This window comes from Schistocerca nitens, unplaced genomic scaffold, assembly GCF_023898315.1.
Source record: "Schistocerca nitens isolate TAMUIC-IGC-003100 unplaced genomic scaffold, iqSchNite1.1 HiC_scaffold_338, whole genome shotgun sequence".
Lineage (NCBI taxonomy): Eukaryota > Metazoa > Arthropoda > Insecta > Orthoptera > Acrididae > Schistocerca > Schistocerca nitens.
The window spans coordinates 1,072,283-1,099,555 of NW_026045872.1; the positions used below are offsets into that span (position 1 = coordinate 1,072,283).

The window sequence follows — 27,273 nt, forward strand, 5'->3', positions numbered from 1 at the left end:
TGGACATGTTGGGAATATGAATCTCACGGGGGGCGTGCAAGGGATAAGTCCCTGCAGACGCACTATGCTCTGTGCCCGCGGTGGCTCAGATGGATAGAGCGTCTGCCATGTAAGCAGGAGATCCCGGGTTCGAGTCCCGGTCGGGGCACACATTTTCAACATGTCCCCAATGAAGTACATATACGCCTGTTTGCAGCTAGGGTGTTCATGTAATTATCATTTCACTATTACAAGAGGTCGATTCCGTGTTGATATATTAATCACCCATCAACAGTTGACTAAAATAATGACAGGGCCACAGTTTCATTACTATTATTTCAGAATTCAAGTTCATTTAGATTATTATGAATGTGATGACCTCTAATGTACACTATCAACAACAAACACAGGCAAAGGGCAAAATAACTTTAGCAGATCCATAGGGGAGGTTTACTAGTTAAAGTGTTGGCTCAGCGGGCGGTAACTCGTAGTCGCCTGTCGCTTTCCAAAACATACCAGAAGTCGAGTGTAGCCTTGCAAGTTCTTCCGACTTCTCGCCTACGCTGCATTCTCGCGGGTACGACAGCAGATATCGCTGATTAGTTGTTTTCGTCTTTTATTTTCATTCTTTTCGTTTCTTCCCTTGTTATTGTATCAACTTTATATTACTCTATTAATTCCATAGCTAGTTCTTGTGTGCTACTATCTTAATCTAATGAGAGAAAGACCATCTCATAATCTTATAATTTCACTTTTCTGTTTCCCTTTTAACACGTTTAAATTTAACTTGATTCATGTTCTAATAAACACATTTTATGAATGTAGTAAAACAAAGCTGGCAAGCCCACTATAGACCTTACCTACTGTAGTCCTCGTTTATTGAATTCTGTATAATTTTAAGATTGACAAATATATGTAGACTTACAGTAGCGACTTATAACGAGGTTATACAACAAACATATATTGTGGCTATTGTGCTGCAGCTTGTTATGAACAGTAGCGCTATTCACATTTGGACTCCGAGGTCACAGTGGCCTAATCTCCACCTTGTTTTAAAAAAGAGCGATGATGTTAAGCTGCCTTTGTGTTTATTTTCTACGATGCCACCACGACTATATTATTTTAGAACGTGTTATAAAATAGGTAAGTCTCGTCATACTTATGTGCATGTTTGCACGTTCATGAAAGTAATAGTTTTTCTCTATGACACATATTATTACTTTAAGTTGTAATCTGTCCACTACTTGTACTCCACGTCCCATATTTTGCTGCAGATCTGAAGACGGTCATTGCTGACCGGTACCGGTAGTCTAAAGACCAAACGTTTTGCGTTCATAGAGGAAGAAAAACAATTTATTCTGCACTTCCTGCATCACTGTTTTAACCAGCGATCATGTCACGCTTGTGCTAAAATGTGATCTTTGCCTGTGGCAAAACTTGGAGTTTTAACATTTTTAATAAAATCTTTTTGCACTTCCAACCGCGTCAGGTGGTTAAAATCCCATGAGCTTTCGGCCGAGTGCTCCTCGGCCATTGTCAGATGGTGGACGACTGCCGTTTCCCGCGGTCTTGCCCTTATATAGCGGATCTGCTGAATGTAACGTTACTGGGGCTCGCTACTTCGGCGATGACAGTTCTGTTATTATGAGGACGAACATATTATGTAAAACGCTATAAAAAGGTATAAAATATAGATATCTGTAAACAGCATCAATAACAACTGCGGTTGGCAACACAGAACAGTCTGGAATCCAAAAAGATTATCGTACCTGATGAGGAAGCAATTACCAGTGGTCACAACCAGCAGCGCGTCTATATAGCAGCGAGGCCATTGTAACACGGCAGTTATTTAGCACCTGACATTGGCCGAGGAGAGATCAATCGAAAGATCGTGGAATTTGGGCATCTGAAGCGGCTGTAAGCCCAAGAAGATTTTATTAATTCGTATCACCGCCAGCCCCCCATGAACCATGGACCTTGCCGTTGGTGGGGAGGCTTGCGTGCCTCAGCGATACAGATGGCCGTACCGTAGGTGCAACCACAACGGAGGGGTATCTGTTGAGAGGCCAGACAAACATGTGGTTCCTGAAGAGGGGCAGCAGCCTTTTCAGTAGTTGCAGGGGCAACAGTCTGGATGATTGATCTGGCCTTGTAACATTAACCAAAGCGGCCTTGCTGTGCTGTACTGCGAACGGCTGAAAGCAAGGGGAAACTACAGCCGTATTTTTTCCCGAGGACATGCACCTCTACTGTATGATTAAATGATGATGGCGCCCTCTTGGGTAAAATATTCCGGAGGTAAAATAGTCCCCCATTCGGATCTCCGGGCGGGGACTACTAAAGAGGACGTCGTTATCAGGAGAAAGAAAACTGGCGTTCTTCGGATCGGAGCGTGGAATGTCAGATCCCTTAATCGGGCAGGTAGGTTAGAAAATTTAAAAAGGGAAATGGATAGGTTAAAGTTAGGTATAGTGGGAATTAGTGAAGTTCGGTGGCAGGAGGAACAAGTTGGTCTGGTGATTACAGGGTTATAAATACAAAATCAAATAGGGGTAATGCAGGAGTAGGTTTAATAATGAATAAAAAACTAGGAGTGCGGGTTAGCTACTACAAACAGCATAGTGAACGCATTATTGTGGCCAAGATAGACACAAACCCATGCCTACTACAGTAGTACAAGTTTATATGCCAACTAGCTCTGCAGATGATGAAGAAATTGATGAAATGTATGACGAGATAAAAGAAATAATTCAGGTAGTGAAGGGAGACGAAAATTTAATAGTCATGGGTGACTGGAATTCGTCAGTAGGAAAAGGGAGAGAAGGAAACATAGTAGGTGAATATGGATTGGGGGGGGGGGGGGGGGGGAAGAAATGAAAGAGGAAGCCGCCTTGTAGAATTTTTCACAGAGCATAACTTAATCATAGCTAACACTTGGTTCAAGAATCATAAAAGAAGGTTGTATACCTGGAAGAATCCTGGAGATACTAAAAGGTATCAGATAGATTATACACTCCTGGAAATGGAAAAAAGAACACACTGAAACCGGTGTGTCAGACCCACCATACTTGCTCCGGCCACTGCGAGAGGGCTGTACAAGCAATGATCACACGCACGGCACAGCGGACACACCAGGAACCGCGGTGTTGGCCGTCGAATGGCGCTAGCTGCGCAGCATTTGTGCACCGCCGCCGTCAGTGTCAGCCAGTTTGCCGTGGCATACGGAGCTCCATCGCAGTCTTTAACACTGGTAGCATGCCGCGACAGCGTGGACGTGAACCGTATGTGCAGTTGACGGACTTTGAGCGAGGGCGTATAGTGGGCATGCGGGAGGCCGGGTGGACGTACCGCCGAATTGCTCAACACGTGGGGCGTGAGGTCTCCACAGTACATCGATGTTGTCGCCAGTGGTCGGCGGAAGGTGCACGTGCCCGTCGACCTGGGACCGGACCGCAGCGACGCACGGATGCACGCCAAGACCGTAGGATCGTACGCAGTGCCGTAGGGGACCGCACCGCCACTTCCCAGCAAATTAGGGACACTGTTGCTCCTGGGGTATCGGCGAGGACCATTCGCAACCGTCTCCATGAAGCTGGGCTACGGTCCCGCACACCGTTAGGCCGTCTTCCGCTCACGCCCCAACATCGTGCAGCCCGCCTCCAGTGGTGTCGCGACAGGCGTGAATGGAGGGACGAATGGAGACGTGTCGTCTTCAGCGATGAGAGTCGCTTCTGCCTTGGTGCCAATGATGGTCGTATGCGTGTTTGGCGCCGTGCAGGTGAGCGCCACAATCAGGACTGCATACGACCGAGGCACACAGGGCCAACACCCGGCATCATGGTGTGGGGAGCGATCTCCTACACTGGCCGTACACCACTGGTGATCGTCGAGGGGACACTGAATAGTGCACGGTACATCCAAACCGTCATCGAACCCATCGTTCTACCATTCCTAGACCGGCAAGGGAACTTGCTGTTCCAACAGGACAATGCACGTCCGCATGTATCCCGTGCCACCCAACGTGCTCTAGAAGGTGTAAGTCAACTACCCTGGCCAGCAAGATCTCCGGATCTGTCCCCCATTGAGCATGTTTGGGACTGGATGAAGCGTCGTCTCACGCGGTTTGCACGTCCAGCACGAACGCTGGTCCAACTGAGGCGCCAGGTGGAAATGGCATGGCAAGCCGTTCCACAGGACTACATCCAGCATCTCTACGATCGTCTCCATGGGAGAATAGCAGCCTGCATTGCTGCGAAAGGTGGATATACACTGTACTAGTGCCGACATTGTGCATGCTCTGTTGCCTGTGTCTATGTGCCTGTGGTTCTGTCAGTGTGATCATGTGATGTATCTGACCCCAGGAATGTGTCAATAAAGTTTCCCCTTCCTGGGACAATGAATTCACGGTGTTCTTATTTCAATTTCCAGGAGTGTATAATGGTAAGACAGAGATTTAGGAACCAGATTTTAAATTGTAAGACATTTCCAGGGGCAGATGTGGATTCTGACCACAATCTATTGGTTATGAACTGCAGATTGAAACTGAAGAAACTGCAAAAAGGTGGGAATTTAAGGAGACGGGACCTGGATAAACTGAAAGAACCAGAGGTTGTACAGAGTTACAGGGAGAGCATAAGGGAACAATTGACAGGAATGGGGGAAAGAAATACAGTAGAAGATGAATGGATAGCTCTAAGGGGTGAAGTAGTGAAGGCAGCAGACGATCAAGTAGGTAAAAAGACGATGGCTAATAGAAATCCTTGGGTAACAGGAGAAATATTGAATTTAATTGATGAAAGGAGAAAATATAAAAATGCAGTAAATGAAGCAGGCAAAAAGGAATACAAACGTCTCAAAAATGAGATCGACAGGAAGTGCAAAATGGCTAAGCAGGGATGGCTAGAGGACAAATGTAAGGATGTAGAGGCTTGTCTCACTAGGGGTAAGATAGATACTGCCTACAGGAAAATTAAAGAGACCTTTGGAGAGAATGAATATCAAGAGCTCAGATGGCAATCCAGTTCTAAGCAAAGAAGGGAAGGCAGAAAGGTGGAAGTAGTATATAGAGGTTTTATACAAGGGCGATGTACTTGAGGACAATATTATGGAAATGGAAGAGGATGTAGATGAAGACGAAATGGGAGATAAGATACTGCGTGAAGAGTTTGACAGAGCTCTGAAAGACCTGAGTCGAAACAAGGCCCCGGGAGTAGACAACATTCCATTAGAACTACTGATGGCCTTGGGAGAGCCAGTCATGACAAAACTCTACCATCTGGTGAGCAAGATGTATGAAACAGGCGAAATACCCTCAGACTTCAAGAAGAATATAATAATTCCAATCCCAAAGAAAACAGGTGTTGACAGATGTGAAAATTACCGAACTATCAGTTTAATAAGTCACAGCTGCAAAATACTAACGCGAATTCTTTACAGACGAATGGAGAGCCAACCCTGGGGAAGATCAGTTTGGATTCTGTAGAAATATTGGAACACGTGAGGCAATACTGACCTGAAGACTTATCTTAGAAGAAAGAATAAGGAAAGGCAAACCTACGTTTCTACCATTTGTAGACTTAGAGAAAGCTTTTGACAATGTTAACTGGAATACTCTCTTTCAAATTCTAAAGGTGGCAGGGGTAAAATACAGGGAGCGAAAGGCTATTTACAATTTGTACAGAAACCAGATGGCAGTTATAAGAGTCGAGGGGCATGAAAGGGAAGCAGTGGTTGGGAAAGGAGTGAGACAGGGTTGTAGCTTCTCCTCAATGTTATTCAATCTGTATATTGAGCAAGCAGTAAAGGAAACAAAAGAAAAATTTGGAGTAGGTATTAAAATTCATGGAGAAGAAGTAAAAACTTTTAGGTTCGCCGATGACATTGTAATCCTATCAGAGACAGCAAAGGACTTGGAAGAGCAGTTGAACGGAATGGACAGTGTCTTGAAAGGAGGGTATAAGATGAACATCAACAAAAGCAAAACGAGGATAATGGAATGTAGTCAAATTAAATCGGGTGATGCTGAGGGAATTAAATTAGGAAATGAGACACTTAAAGTAGTAAAGGAGTTTTGCTATTTAGGGAGTAAAATAACTGATGATGGTCGAAGTAGAGAGGATATAAAATGTAGACTGGCAATGGCAAGGAAATCGTTTCTGAAGAAGAGAAATTTCTTAACATTGAGTATAGATTTAAGTGTCAGGAAGTCGTTTCTGGAAGTATTTGTATTGAGTGTAGCCATGTATGGAAGTGAAACATGGACGATAACTAGTTTGGACAAGAAGAGAATAGAAGCTTTCGAAATGTGGTGCTACAGAAGAATGCTGAAGATAAGGTGGGTAGATCACGTAACTAATGAGGAGGTATTGAATAGGATTGGGGAGAAGAGAAGTTTGTGGCACAACTTGACTAGAAGAAGGGATCGGTTGGTAGGACATGTTTTGAGGCATCAAGGAATCACAAATTTAGCATTGGAGGGCAGCGTGGAGGGTAAAAATCGTAGAGGGAGACCAAGAGATGAATACACTAAGCAGATTCAGAAGGACGTAGGTTGCAGTAAGTACTGGGAGATGAAGAAGCTTGCACAGGATAGAGTAGCATGGAGAGCTGCATCAAACCAGTCTCAGGACTGAAGACCACATCAACAACAACATCACCGCCAGGCCATTCATTCATACTTCATTGTTGTTGTTCGCAAAGTGTATGTGAGTCGTTAGTTGTAGTGGGCCGTAAAATGCAATTAGAAGTAGTGAGTTTGCAGTCGGTTGAGATGTGAGTGAGTCGTGGGTAATGACACATTGTACGGTTAAATATTCTTTCGTAAGTTAGTTGCGTAAGGAAATTGGACTGAGCTGCAAATTAAGCGTGAAATTTTTGTGGTATATAGCCGATATTCAAACAGTATATAATTATGTTGTTGGTGCAGATGTAAAACGTGAAAAAATGAAAGCTAAGTTACCCAGAACATAGCGGTGTGTCATGGTGTTTGCATCAAACGTCCAGGGCTGATAGATCACGCCATGGGGAACCATTTTTGTTTAAGGAAAAATGTTAGCTGACGCTTTCCAGTGACGCTAGGTGACCCATTGTAGTGGTTGTTGCCATGAGAGGCGACAGCGTGTAGGCGCTCTGCGACATGCGTATGCGGTGGGTGCTGCCTATAATCAAGTGAAACGGGGTACGCCGAGCCGATTCGAGTTCCTGCCTACACAGGTTCCCAGGTAGATGCCGTGTTTCTTGACTTCCACAAGGCGTTTGATACAGTTCCCCACAGTCGTTTAATGAACAAAGTAAGAGCATATGGACTATCACTCCAATTGTGTGATTGGATTGAAGAGTTCCTAGATAACAGAACACAGCATGTCATTCTCAATGGAGAGAAGTCTTCCGAAGTAAGAGTGATTTCAGGTGTGCCGCAGGGCAGTGCCGTAGGACCGTTGTTATTAACAATATATATAAATGACCTTGGGATAACATCGGAAGTCTACTGAGGCTTTTTGCGGATGATGCTGTACTATATCGAGAGGCTGTAACAATGCAAAATTGTACTGAAATGCAGGAGAATCTGCAACGAATAGACGCATGGTGCAGGGAATGGCAATTGAATCTTAATGTAGACAAGTGTAATGTGCTGCGAATACGTAGAAAGATAGATCCTTTATCAGTTAGCTACAATATAGCAGGTCAGCAACTGGAAGCAGTTAATTCCATAAATTATCTGGGAGTATGCATTAGGAGCGATTTAAAATGGAATGACCCTATAAAATTAATCGTCGGTAAAGCAGATGCCAGACTGAGATTGATTGGAAGAATCCTAAGGAAATGCAGTCCGAAAACATAGGAAGTAGGTTACAGTGCACTTGTTCGCGCACTGCTTGAATACTGCTCACCGGTGTGGATCCGTACCAGATAGGGTTGATGGAAGAGATAGAGAAGATCCAACGGAGAACAGCGCGCTTCGTTACAGGATCATTTAGTAATCGCGAAAGCGTTACGGAGATGATGAATAAACTCCAATGGAAGACTCTGCAAGAGAGACGCTCAGTAGCTCGGTAGGGGCTTTCGTTGAAGTTTCGAGAACACACCTTCACCGAGGAGTCAAGCAGTATATTGCTCCCTCCTACGTATATCTCGAGAAAAGACCATGAAGATAAAATCAGAGACTGGAGCCCACACAGAGGCATACCGACAACTTTCTTCTCGCGAACGATACGAGACTGGAATAGAAGGGAGAACCGATAGAGGTACTCGAGGTACCCTCCGCCATACACCGTCGGGTGGCTTGCGGAGTGTGGGTGTAGATGTACGTGTCGCGCTTTTCAAATACACTGAATCGCCAAAAAATGTATGAGCATGCGTTTTCAAATACAGGGATGTATAAACTAGCAGAATACGGTTCTGCAGTCGGCAGCGCATGTATCGTATAAGACAACAAGTGTCTGGCGCAGTTGTCATATCTGTTACTGCTGCTGCAATGGCTGGTTATCGACCTTTAGGGGGGTTTTAACGTGGCGTTATAGTTGGCGCGCGAGTGATGGGACACAGCGTTTCCGAGGTAGCGATGAAGTAGGGATTTTCCCGTACGAACATTTCACGAGTGGCCGGTGAATATCAGGAATCCTGTAAAACATAAATTCTCCGGCATCGCTGCGGCCGGAAAAAGATCCTCCGAGGACGGGGCCATCGACGACTGAAGAGAATATTTCAACATGGCAGAAGTGCAACCCTTTCGCAAATTGCTGCAGATTTCAATACTGGGCCATCAACAAGTGTAACGTGCGAAAAATTCAACAAAAAGATCATTGATATGGGCTTTCGGAGCTGAAGGCCTACTCGTGTACCCTTAATGACTGCACAACACAAAGCCTTACGCCTCGCCTGGGCCCGTAGGCACTGACATTGGACAGTCGAAGTCTGGAAACATGTTGCCTGGCCGGACAAGTCTCGTTTCAAATTGTATCGAGCGGGTGGACGTCTAGGCGTATGGATGCAGGGTCCATGGATTCATGAAGTTGTCTAACTTCATGAATCCATGGACCCTGCATGTCAGGAGGGGACTGTTCAAGCTGGTGGAGGCTATTTAATGGTGTGGGGCGCTTGCAGTTGGAGTGATGCGGGACCCCTGATACGTCTAGATACTACTCTGGCAGGTGACAAGTACGTAGGCATCCTGTCTGATCACTTGCATTCATTCATGTTCATTGTGCATTCCGACGGACTTCGGCAATTCTAGCAGGACAATGTAACACCCCACAAGTCCAGAATTGCTAGAGAGTGGTTTCAGGAATACCCTTCTGAGTTTAAACACTTCCGCTGGCCAGCAGATTCTCCAGACATGAACATTATCGATCATATCTGGGATGCCTTGCAACGTGCTGTTCAGAGGAGACGTCCACCGCCTCAAACTATTACGGATTTATGGACAGCCCTGCAGGATTCATGGTGTCAGTTCCCTCCAGCACTTCTTCAGACATTCGTCGAGTCCATGCCACGTCGTGGTGTGGCATTTCTGCCTGTTCGCTGGGGGCCCTATACAATATTAGGCAGATGGACCAGTTTCTTTGGCTCTTCAGTGTAACTTTCTTCGTTTAGCGACACTCATTCTTAAGATTTCCTTGCTGAAAGTCTATCGGTTTACTGGCGTAGTTGCTATGCAGCACATTTGGTTAGGAGACCCCTCTAGTTCAGTGAAATCTCTTCGTCCCAGGGACAGCGAATACAAACGAACTTCCTGCGTCGCCAGTAATCCTCATCAAATATTTCGCCTCTAACATTATTCATTCCCCATGACGTGATCTATCATCTCTGGACGTTTGAAAGGATTGGACTAGTAGCAGAGCATTAAAGTGACAAGACCATTTCCGCAGGATCTCTACGAACTACCCCTTCAGAGCAACTCCAATTGTCACATTTGTGTATTAAATGACACTATACGGTTACAGAAAGCATTAAATTCTCAGTTATCTGTGATGTCTCTATGCAGACTGAAGCGACGAATGAAAATTTGTACGAAACGCGGGATTCGAATCCAAGTACTCTGCACACTAGGGCTATGCGCTATCCACTACGCCACCCTGGCACAGTGACCTTGCACAACTGCACGGACTATCCTAGCATACGTCCCTCCTCAAATGCCCATTCGCGCCCACTTGGTACTCCCCCTAGACTCGAACAGCATCGCAGAGATTCTCCACCTGTATTGGAATAGCACCTCAACTTCGCCCGACGTGAGGGATCCTGCGTGGAACCCAGGCACAGGCTTGGTTCAAATGGCTCTGAGCACGATGGAACTGCTAAAGTCATCAGTCCCCTAGAACGTATAACTACTTAAACCTAACTAACCTAAGGACATCACATACAGCACTGCCCGAGGCAGGATTCAATCCTGCGATCGTAGCGGTCGCGCGGTTCCAGACTGTAGCACCTAGAACCGCTCTCCATCCCGGCCGGCCCAGGCACAGGTTCTTTAGTCAAATGAGCTACACAGTTCCAGAGAAAGTCTTAAACATCTGTGATGTATTTACGCAGGATGAAGCGACGAATGAAAATTTGCACAAATGCAAGAATTCGAACCCATGTCTCCTGCTCATTAGGCATATGTGCTAACCCTTACGCAACCCTGGCATAGTTTCTTCGCGTAGCGACAGAGACTACCACAACACACCTCCCCCCATAAATCACATTGTCTTTCACGCTTCAGCACACAAGTTAATGCCCTTAACCTCGAACATCGTTGTAGACTTGTAAAGGCTGCCCAACTGTTTTGGAATTGCGTCTCAGTACCCAGTGAAACGGGGGATCCTGCGTGAAATCCAGACATAGGTTCTTTAATGACATGATACAGTATTCTTTCGGAGACCTGTCTCAAACATATGCGATGTATATATGCAGACTAAAGCGACAGATGAAATTTGTACCGCGGTCGGCGTTCAAATCCTGGTCTCCTGCTCTTTATGAATACATGCTGACCATTGCGCTACGTTGGCGCAATGTCTTTGCACAACTGTACGGAATATCCTAGCACCCCTCCCTCCATATTCAGTCCAAACTCCCATTCAGCCTCCCCCATAAACTTGAACAGCACTGCAGAGGTTCTCCAACTCTAATGAAACAGAACCTCAGCATTGAACGAAATGGAGGTTCCTGACTGAAACCCAGGCATAAGTTCTTTAATCAAAAACTATAAGGTTCCACAGACATTTTAAAGTTTCAAACATCTATGATGTATCAATACAGAGTGAAATGACGAATAAAAATTTCTATCAAGGCTGGGATTCGAACGCAGGACACCGTCGGGTAACCACCCACTAAACTGGATTTACAGCCACAACAAGGATATCTTCGTATACAGCATTAATCTTTGCGTGCAACATTAACAGGTGCTAAGGTACCTTTCTCAACAACGGTTCAAATGGTTCAAATGGCTCTGAGCGCTATGGGACTTAACATCTTAGGTCATGAGTCCCCTAGAAATTAGAACTACTTAAACCTAACTAACCTAAGGACATCACACACATCCATGCCCGAGGCAGGATTCGAACCTGCGACCGTAGCAGTCGCGTGGTTCCGGACTGCGCGCCTAGAACCGCGAGACCACCGCGGCCGGCCTCAACAACGGAATGACGCCGATTGTGACGTTCCAGTTGCACATCACCAGTTGTACCAATGATACTTCCCGACTGAAGAAAATCTAGCAGTACAATTACTCCTTACTAAGCTACAAGTTAATGTGGCAACATTGGTCAATGGTGAGATAAGCATCATCTGTTGATAAAGAGCTGATGTGTGCTTATGTTTCACGTGTACCTTAATACTGGACAATGTTACCACCATATTTCTTCGCAATGTAGAATTACCAGAGTTGCCATTAATACTTAACGTTTTTCACCAAGCATACGCGGTTATGAGGAATTTGTTTTATATGTTTGAACTTGTAGGTTAGTAATGTTTCTCTTCAGAATGAATGTGGATCACTATTCACATTATTATTGGCGTAGCGTCCTTTACCTACGGTAGGAATGTTGAATAGATATGTAGATTAACTAAAGTTGTTAGTGAATTCGCATTTTTGAACTAGACATGGTCCTGTTGCAAGCCTCCAACCAGGGACTGGCTCACGGAGCCAGGAGTGTAGGGACCTGAAGTTTATCACTAAATACGGAAAATGTTACCACTTAGTTTTCATATATGTAGCTACAAACGCTTCGGCGTCAAATAACAAGTGCTCTGCTAATCATCCTTCCCGAGTTTCATATCCGAACTGTTTTAGTAGACAGCTTGCCAAGACCAGTTTTCAATGGGTATCTCACAAAAGTAAAGGTTAAAAAAATGCATTTCACACACAATCTGGCACCAGAATGAGTTTCTCCGATATACAGTATACTAGCGACCGATATCGGTTTCCACGGGTATCACAAAGTATCTGCTGCCGAACGGTCAGTCTGGTGGTAATAAATTATATACACTAACTTCCATCGTAGATAAGTGTACATTTATTTATAAATAAAAATCAGTTGCCGCATGTGTGAAAAATCATCGCCTGAGAAGGGGTCGACCGATCTGGTTGTGTGGGAGTGCGTGTGTCTGTGTTCGTAATTGTGGATGTCAACAATATGATTGGTATCAGTAAGAAAATAAAATTTAAAAAAATACTTTGTTTTGGCGGTTCTACCGTCACATGCTTCCACAACGAAAAACAACAGATTGACAGTTATACATATAATACATACAATATGTAGATAGGAAATATGAATATAACATCCCAACTGAAAATCTTGAAAAGTTCTTGATTAATTTCCTAAGATTTTTACTTGAGACAGAAATGAACTTTCAGGCACAGGCACTACATCTTTGTAATATGTATAATATATACATACATTTATAATATATAAAGGGGAAACTTAGTTACCACAAATCTCAAAAAGTTCTTGACCGATTTACTTCAACTTTGTACACGATGCTGTAACAGTCAGACGGACATAGGCAGACTGGCTACATAATTATGTAAAACCTGTAATATATACATACATCAAATACATAAATGGGAAAGTGTTGTTATCACAAAACTCGAATAATATAGTACACACATAAATATGTGTGTAATATATAAAAGGAGAAACGTTGTTACCAAATATCTCGAACAGATCGTTACGTATTTACTTCAGATTCTAACGTGATACTCTACTGAAGACTCAGACGGAAATGTACGGAGAGTGGGCGGAGGAGGAGATGGGGGAGAGAGAGGGGGGGGGGATGGAGGTTATATACAGAGAAGTGAGGTAGGAGACGCTGTGTGGAGAGAGGGGGAGGGGGGATGAGAAGATGGGTAGAGAGAGGGAGGTAAAGAATTTAGGATTTATGTGCAATTCCCATACCTATTTAGTAATTGCGAAGTATTTCCATGTTTGCTAGTTTACTCCATCCCAGGTGAAGGATAGTACAGCTGAGTTCGTCGCAAAACATTCGATACCTCTTGCATAGAGCTATCACTTGTGTACGAACCAGAGGAGCCCGAGGACCCCTCAGGGCAAATCTGAGGCACGACCAGTACAGCTTCTTGCCTTCACTGCTGCGCCCGTCCGGGAATAAGCCGACAATAATCAGTTTCCAAGGGTGAGACGTCATTGGCGTCAACGTGAACTGCAATCTGCCACTATTTAACTGCAACCCGTGTTTCGATTCCTTACGACCTATCCACTTCCAGTAGGCGGGCGATTCCGTCCAAGGTACACACCGCACACACATGAGGTTGCTTCTTTTCCAGTAATGCTCTTTCCCTGCTTGCTGTCACCACACGTCAAATGGTCGAGCTAAGGCAGCTTTCTGCCTCTTTGTTCCCGTATTAGCTGCACAACCTCTAACTGAGTAGGCAAGGAAAGACACACTGACTCTGCACACTATCGGCGGAAAATGTTGCTTCGAACTTAGTTGCAGCGGATACATGAAGCCGGTCGACAGTTGCCACCGCAGCTTGAAGACAGCAGTCAACTCTCCCAACAAATTCCCTAAGTGGTTATATTTACTAGCTTATCTAATACTACAATGACAGCTTATAGCAGGTAGGAGCTTTACTCCACAATACACCAGTGTACATAACTTAAGGACGAAAGTAACTTTCTCATGATGTGTCACTGCCAAATAACATACTCGATGAAGCTTGGAATCTACATATAAAGAACTGATACAGTCTAATACAGAAACTGGTTGGAAGAAATGAGCAAAGAGACGAACCGAAATGGCACTTTTATTCAAAGATAATAATTACATTGAAGTCACCGAAATTTATGATAGTCCCCTGGACATAACGAGAGGCGGAAAGTGGTGTGTGATCACAACGGACGGCGTTGCATGACCTGCAACGTGCTCCCATGCTGGCCATGAGGCTGGAATGATTTGTTGTGGTAGAGCGTTCCATTCCTCCACCAGCGTGGTCTAAACTGCACGACGGTTATTGGTCCTGTGAAAGTGTTGCATTTCGTCTCCCCAACTCATCACACACGTGCTTATTACGATTTAAGTCTGGGGATCGAGAAGGCCAGTCCATGAATAACGTCTCGGAAGTTGGAAGTTTGTGGTAAGGTCTTATGGGACCAAACTGCTGAAGTCATGGGTCCCTAAGCTTACGCACTACTTAATCTAACGCTAAGGACGACACACACATCCATGCCCGACTTAGGACTCGAACCTCCGACAGAGGTAGCCGTGAGGGCTGTGACAAGGCGCCTCAGATCGCGCGGGTACCCCACGAATACCATCTCCTCCCAAGAGTTTCTCCACCTCTGCTTTTCGATGCGTTTGCGGATTGGTATCAATAAAAATGAAGCCAGGGCCGAATGCACACTAGAAATAGCGAACATATATTCAAAGTGTTGGAGGACAGTATGCCTGTGGAACACTATGCTGTCCCACACCATAACAGCTAGTCCACCAAACGAGCCAAGTTCCACAATGAGGTTATGTCCAGAATAAAGACTCAGATTGAATCTACTCTCAACCGAGAAGAGCTCACTAGGCCACACGGCGTTGGTGCAGTCCCTATACTCTTGGCACCATCGCAAAAGATGCTGCCGATGTGCGGGAGCCTCTGGAACACAACGTACTGATCGGCGGGCAAAGAGACCAAACCCTTTCAGTACCTGTGTCACTGTGCAGCTTCGCATTGCGTGCCCTGCGGTCCTGTTAAAGGTGGTTCCGCGGTTCTTGTCTGTTGGAAAATGTAACGGTCACCTTCCGCTATAGTTGGACGTGGTTCACCACCTCCTCTCCTTCGGGCAGCAGTGGCTGTGGTTCACAATTCTCCCCATGAACGTGAAATAATGCTGTGAGCAGTTCTAACTTCCAGGGCTACACTCGTCGCACTCTATCCTTCTGTCAGTTTCCCCATAATTCCCCTCCTTGTAAAGTCATCCAACTGTAGTCTCTGGGTGATTTTCTAATGAAGAACACGACCATAGTGCAGCACATCTGATCTGCTTGCAGAATGACACACACACACACACACACACACACACACACACACACACACACACAGAGAGAGAGAGAGAGAGAGAGAGAGAGAGAGATAGACACACGCACGCACTCATGGTCTTTTCCCATTCCTTCAACTGCTCCGTGTTGTAGGGCCAGCCGCAGTTGGGGTTGACGCTGACTTCAGTCCATGTGACGTATCTCGTCCTTTAGTTTTGAACAGCATTGTCCTTTAATGTGAACCTCTGCGACCTAAATACCTTAACAAGTACGGAAATGGTAAGTGGCTACAGAAAGACATAATAAAATGTCACCTTTCATTCGTCAAAAACTATAATGCAGAATAGAAAACAGTTTCCGCGAACATAGTGCTGTGGCCCACTTATGAATTTAGTGGCTAAAGACGCCGAACGACAGGGTGAAGTCTCAATAATTGCAACCAATGAACTTTTACACGCGATGTGACTACAGGGCAAAAATAAGCTGCTTACTGACTATACACCCTTTTGCAAGGAGAGATTGGCAGCTGAATGTTTCACCATGTGGAAATGCAGCAGATGTCCAAAGCTACAGACCGATATCCAACCCTTTAATGAATAGTGTAGCGTCGGTTTGCTGCAGAATTGTTGTACATACCTTAAGTTCGAATTTCATAAAGGCAGAAAACCTTCTATCCATAAATCAGCACCGTTCTACAGGGTGACAATTATTGAACTATATGAAAAAAACGTAAATTAGGTACAAACTACAGTGTGCACACACTTTATTCTTCATGTAAACGTCACTACAGATATTCGGATTTAGGTTATGACATGTTCGATATGCCTCGATGTCGTGGCACAGACGCATACCGAAATTCTGTATGACCCTCTGAAGTGCTGGAACATCGATGCTGTCGATGACCTCCTGAGTGACTTTTTTCAACTCAGCAGTGATTTTGGTGTTGTTGCTGTACACCTTGTCTGTAATATAGCCCCACAAAAAGGAGTTGCATGTGTCCAGATCTGGAGAATATGGTGGCAAATCGAGGCCCACGTCAGTGACCTCTGGGTGCCCCAGAGCCAGAACGTGGTCCCCAAAGTGCTCCTCCAGGGCATGAAACACTCCCCTCCTTCGATGGTGTCGACCTCCGTCTTGCATGAACCACATCTTGTCGAACTCACTGTCACTCTGGATAATGGGATTAAATCATCTTCCAAAACCTTCACGTACCGTTCGGTAGTCACTGTGTCATCAACGAATACAGACCCGTTTAATCCACGACTGGACATTGCACACCACAGTCACCCGTTGAGGGTGAAAACACTTCTTGATCGTAAAATGCGGATTCTCAGTCCCCCAAATGCGCCATTTTCTGCAAGTAAAATGCAAACGATGCAAGATTTTTTTCGAACTGCCTGACGGACCCATCCTAATGAAAACGGACTTCGTCACTGAACCAAACCATATTCATATACTAGTTCAGATCATGCCTCGCGACCAGTCGTGCAATTTGAACGTCCTAACACAAATCGTTCAGAAGTTATGACGATGTTATTATATATAGTTCAATAATTTTCTCCCGGTGGAAAATATTGCTTGTGCGAAACTCAACTTGCCCTTTTTTCGAACGATATTCTGGGAACTATGGATAATTGGCAACAGGCAGATTTCTTATTTGAGGCAAATGTTTCACGTAGAGCCCCGAGCAGAGTGTCAGCTAAGGTCTGAGCATACGAAGTAGGCTCACAGATACGTGAGTGGCTCAAAGATAGCTCGAAGGACTTGTCTCTGTATATACGTAAACGATCTGATACACAGAGTGAGCAGCATTCTGCGAGTGTTTTCTGATGACGACGTTGTGTACGAGAAAGTCTCGTCATTGAGTGACACAAGGATGATATAGGATAATTTAGAATTCTTGTTTGATATTCTGAATGGCAGCTTGTTATATTACACAGAAAAATTTAAGACACTGCAGATGAGTAGGAAAGACAATCCCGTATTGTTGAAATACAACACTAACAATGTGTTGCTGGACACAGTCGCGTCAATTGCAAACGGTGCAAGCCAAAACGAAGTGGAAAAAGCGTCGGTTGTAAGGAAGATAACTGGTTGACTTCGTTTTATTGGGAGAATTCTAAGAAAGCGTATCTCTCTACTTTAAAGCGTTTCCGCGCTTTCAATTTATGCAAGAACTGATTTTACGCCCCGCGGTTAGATCGACTTTAAATCACCGTATCTCGACAACAGATAAAGATTACAGGGTAAAGAAGTTCGTTTCGACTTTATCGATTTATTTACCTAGTTATTTGTTATAAAGTCTGAACCGATTCGTACAAGCTTAAATGTAGAAGAGGTGTGGTTCAAAAATCTCGCATAAAAACGTTTTTTTTTTTGCACTTAAAATGCAAAAGGTGCAAGATTTTTTTCGAACTGTCTTAGACCAAGGTTCGGTACACCGGTGGACCAAATCTGAACCATCGGTCTACTTCTAGTCCGGAATTATTCGAGGGTGACTGTACATTAATTTCAGCTCAGTAACAATCTCTTGCAAAAGGAATTAATCAACTCCCACAGTTTGCCAGACGGCAGCTCCGGTTCGTCTTTCAACCTCACTTAATACACTGGAACACGGTTACAGTAAGACAGATTTTCGAAGGTCTGTATATATGGCAGCTGTCCGGGAAAAACTAAAAACTTTTTACCTCATGCTCTTATCTCAAACAGGAACCGTGTATAAATCGCCCTCCCCCCCCTCTCCCGCCAACCGCGTTTCTGCCCATCGCCTTTTTACCACGTATATGAAAATGGTTCAAATGGCTCTGTGCACTATGGGACTTAACATCTGAGGACATTAGTCCCATAGAACTTAGAACTACTTAAACCTAACTAACCTAAGGACATCACACACATCCATGCCCGAGGCAGGATTCGAACCTGCGACCGTAGCGGTCACGCTGTTCCAGACTTAAGCACCTAGAACCGCTCGGCCACACCGGCCGCCAACACGTATACAGAGTGTTACAAAAAGGTACGGCCAAACATGTTCTAGCAACACAGGTAGAGTATCCCGTATGAAATCATGATAACGTGCTCCATTGAGCGTAGGTGGAAGAACATGGGGCCCAATGAAGACATCACCAACAATGCCTGCCCGTACTGTAGAGCAATTAATCGCATGTCAACACAAGCACCGAAATCAACATTACCTTCCTCCAATTGGGCCAACTGGCGGTGAATCGAGGAAGTACAGTACATACTGACGAAACCAAAATGAGCTCTAACATGGAAATTAAGCGTTTTCGGACACATGTCCACATAACATATTTTCTTTCTTTGTGTGTGAGGAATGTTTCCTGAAAATTTGGCCCTACCTTCTTGTAACACCCTGTATGTTACAGTGCTTCCGCGCAGTATCTGTTAAAAAGCTTATAACACTTCGTCTAATTTTTTTTCAGTTGTGTCACTACTTAAGTCTCAGTTCTGTGCCGAATGACTCCCCAAATTTGTCGAAATGAGGCTTCTGAGAAGAACTTAACCCATTGCACGAGGCACACAAAGCGAGGGTGTGCAGCTGATTTGATGATTAGTCTATCTATTAAAGGAAATAAAGTGAGAGAACACTTCTGAACAAGAAACACGAAAAAGGTCGACCTGCTGATGACGCGCACACCAGCTAGCTAATGGCCCGGCAAGAGTGGCACAAAAACTGAGCCGTGCGGGACGCCCGCACCCGGACGACTTTTTGCGGGAGCGATCGCTACTGTGCGGGCGACGGCAGACGGCGGACGGCGCCGCCACAGGAAGAAGGCCCTCGTGCTGAATGAAGCGGCGCTGGCCAAGGCCGCGGTGGGAGTTCGCGATGGGGGAGGGGGGGAGGAGGAGGACAGTGGACGAGTGGGCTGGGGAAGGGGGGAGTGTCCGCGGGCATAGCTCCTGAACGGCGCCTGGTGTCCGCCGATAAGCAGTGGGGGTCACGGAAGACATCTCTCCAGAAGACCGCTCCACTGCCGCTTTCTGGCTCTGTCGCTTCGCTCCCATTCCATAACTCGGACACTGCCGGACGCCTCGAGACGCCCTCAGAGAAAGACGTCGAAGTTCCTTTCCTCCGTTTTTAAGTGCAGTCTTGGACCACTGCTATTTTGGATAGCTCTATCTGATAATGAAGGAGGAGAAGAAGAAGAATAATAAAACATAAGGGGAGACAATTTTTTCATTCTTTAGGCAGTGCAAAGTGTTTCAGGGATTCAATTCGTTTTTAAAAGGATGTATCATTTACAAAAATCCTCCATGATGTTCTCTTCCTTCAGTTTCTGTTGTCTTTAGCTAATCCTTTTCTGTGTGAATCTATTTCGCCTGCAATAAATTTCGCTGAAGATGTAAAGTGCTTTGTAATCTTACCCTCCCACACATCACTATCAAAATTCTCATTCTTGACACCAATTTTGAAAGTTTCGAGAGGCATAAGATATAGAAAAGAATAAATTTTTAATTATATTCAATATCTCGTTCTTATTGTCGATGGCTAAAAATCTTGTCTAGACGTACAGTCTTGCAGCTGGAATTTCGATTTTGTAGGTTCTCGATGACTAAAAAACTGATGAAGATTTGCCTGTATTATTCTTGAATTTTATTCTTTGTCACATATTTCAACATCACACAGTTTTTACATTTGCCACATTAAAAAACCAACAATTACATGGTTGGTGCCAAACTTAAAAAACGTGTACTTCCATCAGAGGCATACCCACGACTATTTACATTCTGCAGTACTCACATTATTCCAAATAGTTTACAAAGGAATAGAGTTTACAGACTTTCTTTACCAAAGAGGAATCTTTGCTAAAATATATCATTATTTTGTACATCAATCTAAAAGTAAATTTAATAATTTGCGTTAGAATGTGCAATTTATAATGTTAATTTTAAGTATGACAGAAATTTCGTAATTTCAAATATTTTTAAAAGGAGAGTAATTTTAACAGCTAGTACATATCGATTGTAACACATTAATTTCCTTTTTATAAATTTTATGCTGAAACATAATACATTGTATATAAAATCATACGAATTCTTTTAATGAAACAGCGGAGATAATTTTGACCTATGCAAGAATCGATAGTATACATGGTATCTGTTATATCTATATAAAAAAAGTAATGTTAAAGGAGGGTGATTCATTATAGCATGTGACAGGTGTTGGAGATTTTTGCCATTTTTAGAACCTATAATGGTAATATTAGATAAAACAGGAAAATATCTGGCTTATGTTGACGGTAACAGATATGGCCAAAAGGCCGAAAAGAATAACACACCGTTAATGTGTGAATTGCATTCAAAAAGCACTAAAATAGTCTTGTTGACTGGTTACAGACTTCGTTGCTACCGGTAGTAGTCATAGTAGTTATACAGCTTTCAGGAAACTAAGTTTTCGATAAAGTACAAGACTTTTTCACTTAACCTAGCATAAACGACATTCCGCAAGATTCAGTTTTGTATGCTCATAGTTAGTAATGAACGGTTTTCAAATATGTTTCTAATTGTAGCTGCACACGATGTTGTATTATACTTAGATAGTGAACTTTAATAATGGGTAAATTCGACAATTACTTACTGTAAAATTACAATTACCGACCGAGCAACAGTTATTAAAAGACTGGACCCGTATTCGATAGACCTTCTGTCACTGTAGAGATTTAGCTTTACGTTGTTCCTATGAATCGATTAGGACTAATATTGATATTGTTCCTTTGAAAAGGACTTCTGCTTCAACTGTAATAAATACCTTGCTTAAGAATGTTAACACTTTGTAGCAGTCCTGCCCCTGCTTTATTTATTTCGTCATTTTTTGCTCTCGGTGTCGACGTACTACGTTGCTACACTGGCTAAAAAATGGGGTTTGTAATTTCGACACTGACAACGGTAAATAATGTAGCCGCCAAATGCACATTTGCGTTTCACAGTCTTTTACTTTCACTTTTCACAACCCCCCAATAATACACAGTTATATATGGCCAGTGCACTATTGTTCTAACTTCCTATAAGCCTCATTAATAGTTAGCAGACGAACCATCCACATACTGCTACAATAGTTGAACATCTACGAGCAGTAAAAGCCTAACTACAAAGTTCACAGTTCTTGAAGAATAGAAACGTACGTATGGAGCAGACACTGTCGCTGTTTTAACACACGGCCTAATTGTGTTACACTTATTACACTGGTAAGTTGATGCATTGTTTCTGTTCTAACCAAGACAGGTCCTCGTCTGAAACTCGGCCGTGGACTGGCTACCTCGTGACCAAAAATTGGGCCCTTATATATCATTACAATAATAGGTCCTGTAACTACACATTGTTCGACGTTAAATTTACAATTAAAACTTACCTCATTAAATTAACTGACTACATCGAAAAATTGGTTCTTTTTAACAGTTTCTTCTACTAAAAGGGCTAGGCCGAATTATTTGTTTAAATGTTGAAATTGCAGTATATAGTTACGTAAACAATACTTTTGACAAAACTGTTAATTACTTTGAAATTAATTAAGGGCTAGCTTTGATAACATGTTTTCGAATAGAGCCAAATAGATACTTTAAGATTACTAGTATTTCGTCTTCCAAATGTTTACAATTGGTACCGAATTTATATTTGTTTATATGTCAACAATAGAATTTAAGTTACTAAATAATTATTGATTTCACCCTATAACAAAAGATACTAACTAGGAATAGTCAAAATAAATTAGAAAATCAATTACATACATAAAAGTAGGCAAAAAATAGGATCTGGTGTTAAATTCCTTAAAACTGAGAGCCAACCTTCCTCTTATATGAAAATGCAGTTTATACTCGCGTATGTTAATGGTAATTAGTTCAAACTGAAAAAAAATTTAAGGAGGCAGATGGCAAAACAAGAGGGAAAGTAAAACTATCACCGCTTGACACTGACGGAAATCGTAACGTTAAGGCGGACATGAACGGAAGGGGTGTTTCTACATCTGAAAGACGATGTCTGTTGATATTTCGAGTCATCCACAGCCAGGATTAATTATCCCTGTGTTGATCGACGTGTGAAAAATGCATGGAACTCCACCCCACAAACTGACATCCGGCACCTGTACAACACAATGATACAGGAATGCATGGTAGCAATCAACTCTCTGTTGGTTACACCCGTTCTTAATGTACCAATATTTCGTTTTTTCAGTGACGTATCTCGCTCTTACATTAACTTGTGACATTGCACTATTAGTCGCTTACAAATGTGACCTAGGCAAATGTATTCGCGAAATTTCATTTCTCTTCATTAATTATTTTTTGATGCTGGGATTTTCTCCCAATGAGTGAGGTTCAAATCCTTACCAGGCAGAACTGCTTTCCGTGGTGTCTGCATATGCAGAGTCCTTTCACTGTAAACAATATAACGTGTCTTCTCATACATGATATACATATATTGATTAATCTTCTGGTAAACCTTCCGGGATGTAAGGTCGTGGCCCATGAAACTCTTCAGCTCCTAACGTTTCGTCCAGAGCTGCGCTGGACATCTTCAGAGGGGTGTTTCCCCTCTGGTGAGTCTTGCCGACTATGATCATATATTGATTGTTCAATGATCCACATTGCCCCCGACTAAGCAAAAGGGAAACACACTCAGGATAAGAGAAAATTAAAACATATTACGTGAGAAATAGCTTTGAAATGGGTATGAGCACAAACACGTATTACGCTATCTGTACTGGCAGGAAGTGATACTTGAAGCGGCAGGCCATTTACAACGTGTTGTAGAAACAAGTCATTGTATAATTCCGTTTCTAAATTATACAGCGTGATTCAAAAAGAATACCACAACTTTAGGAATTTAAAACTCTGCAACGACAAAAGGCAGAGCTAAGCACTATCTGTCGGCGAATTAAGGGAGCTATAAAGTTTCATTTAGTTGTACATTTGTTCGCTTGAGGCGCTGTTGACTAGGCGTCAGCGTCAGTTGATGCTAAGATGGCGACCGCTCAACAGAAAGCTTTTTGTGTTATTGAGTACGGCAGAAGTGAATCGACGACAGTTGTTCAGCGTGCATTTCGAACGAAGTATGGTGTTAAACCTCCTGATAGGTGGTGTATTAAACGTTGGTATAAACAGTTTACAGAGAATGGGTGTTTGTGCAAAGGGAAAAGTTCTGGACGGTCGAGAACGAGTGATGAAAATGTAGCACGCATCCAGCAAGCATTTGTTCGCAGCCCAGGAAAATCGACTCGCAGAGCTAGCAGAGAGCTGCAAATTCCACAGTCAACTGTATGGAGAGTCCTACGAAAAAGGTTAGTTATGAAACTGAACGTCAACTACCCAAGGCGATGGATCGGCCGCCAGGCAGCCCGTGACAGAGCACTTCATCACTGGCCTCCAAGAAGCCCTGATCTTACCGCCTGCGATTTTTTCTTATGGGGGTATGTTAAGGATACGGTGTTTCGGCCACCTCTCCCAGCCACCATTGATGATTTGAAACGAGAAATAACAGCAGCTATCCAAACTGTTACGCTTGATATGCTACAGAGAGTGTGGAACGAGTTGGAGTATCGGGTTGATATTGCTCGTGTGTCTGGAGGGGGCCATATTGAACATCTCTGAACTTTTTTTTTGAGTGAAAAAAAAACTTTTTAAATACTCTTTGTAATGATGTATAACAGAAGGTTATATTATGTTTCTTTCATTAAATACACATTTTTAAAGTTGTGGTATTCTTTTTGAATCACCCTGTATTACTACCCTAGTACGTACTCATTCGGACCTGGCGTACTAGACTGAAACCTTCAACCCGAAAAAGAACTACTGCTAGAGTATGTACCTCTGGTGCACCTTCTGCGACCTACAGAAACAAAAGTCCACAACAGTAAACACTCAACGCTGAATGCTTTGGTCATGCCAAGAGAAATCGCACCAGCTTGTAGGTGTATCAGCTGATGCGGATTCCAAAGCCTGTTCTATCAACGTTGGCCTGTTTTTTATGCAACCAAAAGTAGTAATTAGAATGCTGTGCTAGCCTCTCGGACAGCGGACATACCTTTACTACCAAGCTAAGAGCTGCAGATACGAGTAGTATAACATGAAAATCATGCATATATTATCAGTCACTTTTTCTTAATTTTCATTCTCTACCATGACAGTCCGATGTACATCTCCCGGTTTTCATTAGTCAAATTTCGTTTGACAGTGGGGTGAACAGCTCCTAAATGAGAATTCCGTTGCATATTTTACTGTTTGCTGTTGGTGGGCAGTTCGGACTGTTCCAGAGATTTTTGTACCGAAAATAAATACGGAATATTTCCTCATTTACATTTATATGTGACCATGCCTTGTTTTCCAGCTAAGAGCAATATATCATCTGAAATATTAAGTCATAGACTGTTTAGTACAATGACTCAATCATCATTTATTGCACTACTGCATCCTATTCGTCTTTCCTCTTCGGTGAGCTCATAGATCCAATATGATATTCGCTATTTTGTTTATGATGAGGTTCTCTTTCTTCTTTCAGTATTCGTCGCCCGTATCGTACCCAATTTCAGGTTACTTAAATTTTTATTGTTAATAATTTGTCATTTAAACAGAGTTAAGCAGTTTCGTTCAACACATAAAGTTTAGTTAATTACTGTTTAACTATAATACACGCTTATTTGTGTATTCGCCAGACTCTTTAAAATGTCTTATAGGAAAAATTTTGAATTTCACTACTGGATTTGATATCTGTCCTTGAGAAATGTTTCTTGCAGAAGAATAAATACTACACCGTCAGAGGTTTTATGCTGTGTAAAGTGTTAACTTTGAACTTAGGGACGCGATATGCCAAATAACAGCAATTAAATATATAGAGACAATGAGTGTGGGTAAACGGTAATTATTGATAAGATTGAAAATTAAAGAGTTTGTAACATTAATATCGTAAAAGAGGTAACATCTAACATTTTATATGCTGTCCACGAAGAATCAAACTACAGTTGTTAGCATTGTATTATTTCTGCTTGTTTTCCAAATTCTTATCAATAAGATTGTTGACAGAATGACTTGTCTACCTAGTAAACATTCTGCGTTGATTAGTTGAAACACCACTGTTAATCTAAATACATATCTGTGAACTCTGTTTCATCGTAGTTTCTCGTAAGTGTCCTGTATTCAGCAATTATTCTGAGGTCTTGAAAAGTACCCTTTCTTGCATACGGGATCCCCCGGCATTAGATAATGTGCATGTAGATGCTTCTCTGACTCGTGCAAACTAGGACGTTTTTCCTCATTGTCGCTGCTCAGCATATATCTGACGTTTCACTACCACTAAATCGTAATGTAATGTAATCACACGCAATGTAATGAAATCACCTTTAAGCTGAATAAGAAAAGATTTCGCCCGAGGTCGGTGCGTCAAGGACGAGAAGCAGTTTCACCTGTGCAACACATAACCCATATAAAACCTCCATCACCTACACTATCAGGGTAATCAACTAAAGGGAAGGAAAAAATGCCACATTTATGTAAAATTATACATAATTGCTGTCTTCCACTTACAGGAAAAGTCAGTGTCTCGGCTTACAGACCCACACGAAACTAGTTTCGGCATATATATGTCCGTACCAGTTATTTTCAGAAAATATGTCATAGCTCCTGTCGGATGTTTCAGTCGAAATAACGGAGTAATTATATCCACTCAATCTCTTGTAAATAACACGTGAGACAAAGCAAGCAACTACACCAAAAATGTCTGTTAGCGTTAATTACGTGCAGGACTTTTGCCAAAATAGGTTATTTATTCACGAAATTGTGTTTATTCGGTTACAAGAAATGTATCCCCGAACTAATACAGGCTTGACTTGCAGTAAGAAACATATAATCGTTAAGCAGTTTGTTAATAAAGAAAAAAATCTTGGTGAATATGGAAGTAAAACTTAAAATTTTCGTATTTTACTTTTTATCAAAGTACTGCACAATAAGAATTTTAAAGGGGAGACGCACTCTCCACCTTCTTGTGAATGTTATGCAGTAATCTGTTATATTTAGATTCATTGGTATCGTTTATTAGTGATATATACTGCGTATTTATCTCACGACAAGTGGAAAATTTCTGAACACCAGTTTTAATTTCATCCAAGTCATTATACTCATTAATAGTATATTCTCATTCACTATTTAATCACGTGGTTTTGACGCTAAGAGCTACTTTCGGTCCGCATTTTTCTCTCGAAATTTTCTGAAGACCTTTCGATAGAGAGCGGATATGGTGAAAATCTGAGGGTGTAACATTCTGTGAATAACTTGGATGCGGAATAACAGATCAGCTCCTGTATAGTGTTTTTTGTCAGTCTCGCAGAATGTGAGCCGGCGTTTTGGTGGAGTAGCACCACTTCACGCAGTATTCCTGGTCGTTCTTCTTGCACTGCGTCTGCAAGACGTCCCAGTTGTTAACAATAAATATCAGCAGTGATTGTTACACCTTGGGGAAGTAATTCGTAGGACACCACAAGGTCGCTGGTCCACCACGTGCATAACGTTATCTTTGTGGATGTGCGCAGGTCTTTGTACGGGGAGTTGCTGCTGTGTTTGGGAACAACCATTCTTATCTTTTTCTTATGTTAGCATTGAGACTCAATTTCTCGTCACCAGTAACGATACAGGGTGTTCTTCACAAGCCAGTTAATGAAGAGTAAGCAGAGGTGCACGTACGATCACCTGCTGATTTTTGTGCTTTTGGCTTAGATGGTTCAAATGGCTCTGAGCACCGGAGCAGAAGAGAGTCGGAGAAGAAGTTAAGGTTAACTAGACGGAATAATCTTAACCAGTTACACTATTCATTAGAAGTAAGCATTCA

The 27,273-nt window shown here is 42.8% G+C and overlaps 1 protein-coding gene and 1 non-coding gene across 2 annotated transcripts in view; both read left to right on the forward strand.

Moving 5' to 3' along the window:
• LOC126227747 (leucine-rich repeat-containing protein 15-like) overlaps positions 1-27,273 on the forward strand; it is a 1,015,582-nt gene that overhangs the window by 287,899 nt on the left and 700,410 nt on the right. The gene's annotated exons all lie outside the window — the stretch shown is intronic.
• Trnat-ugu (transfer RNA threonine (anticodon UGU)) lies at positions 74-148 on the forward strand. Its single transcript has one exon. It is a non-coding gene; the product is annotated as a tRNA-Thr (tRNA).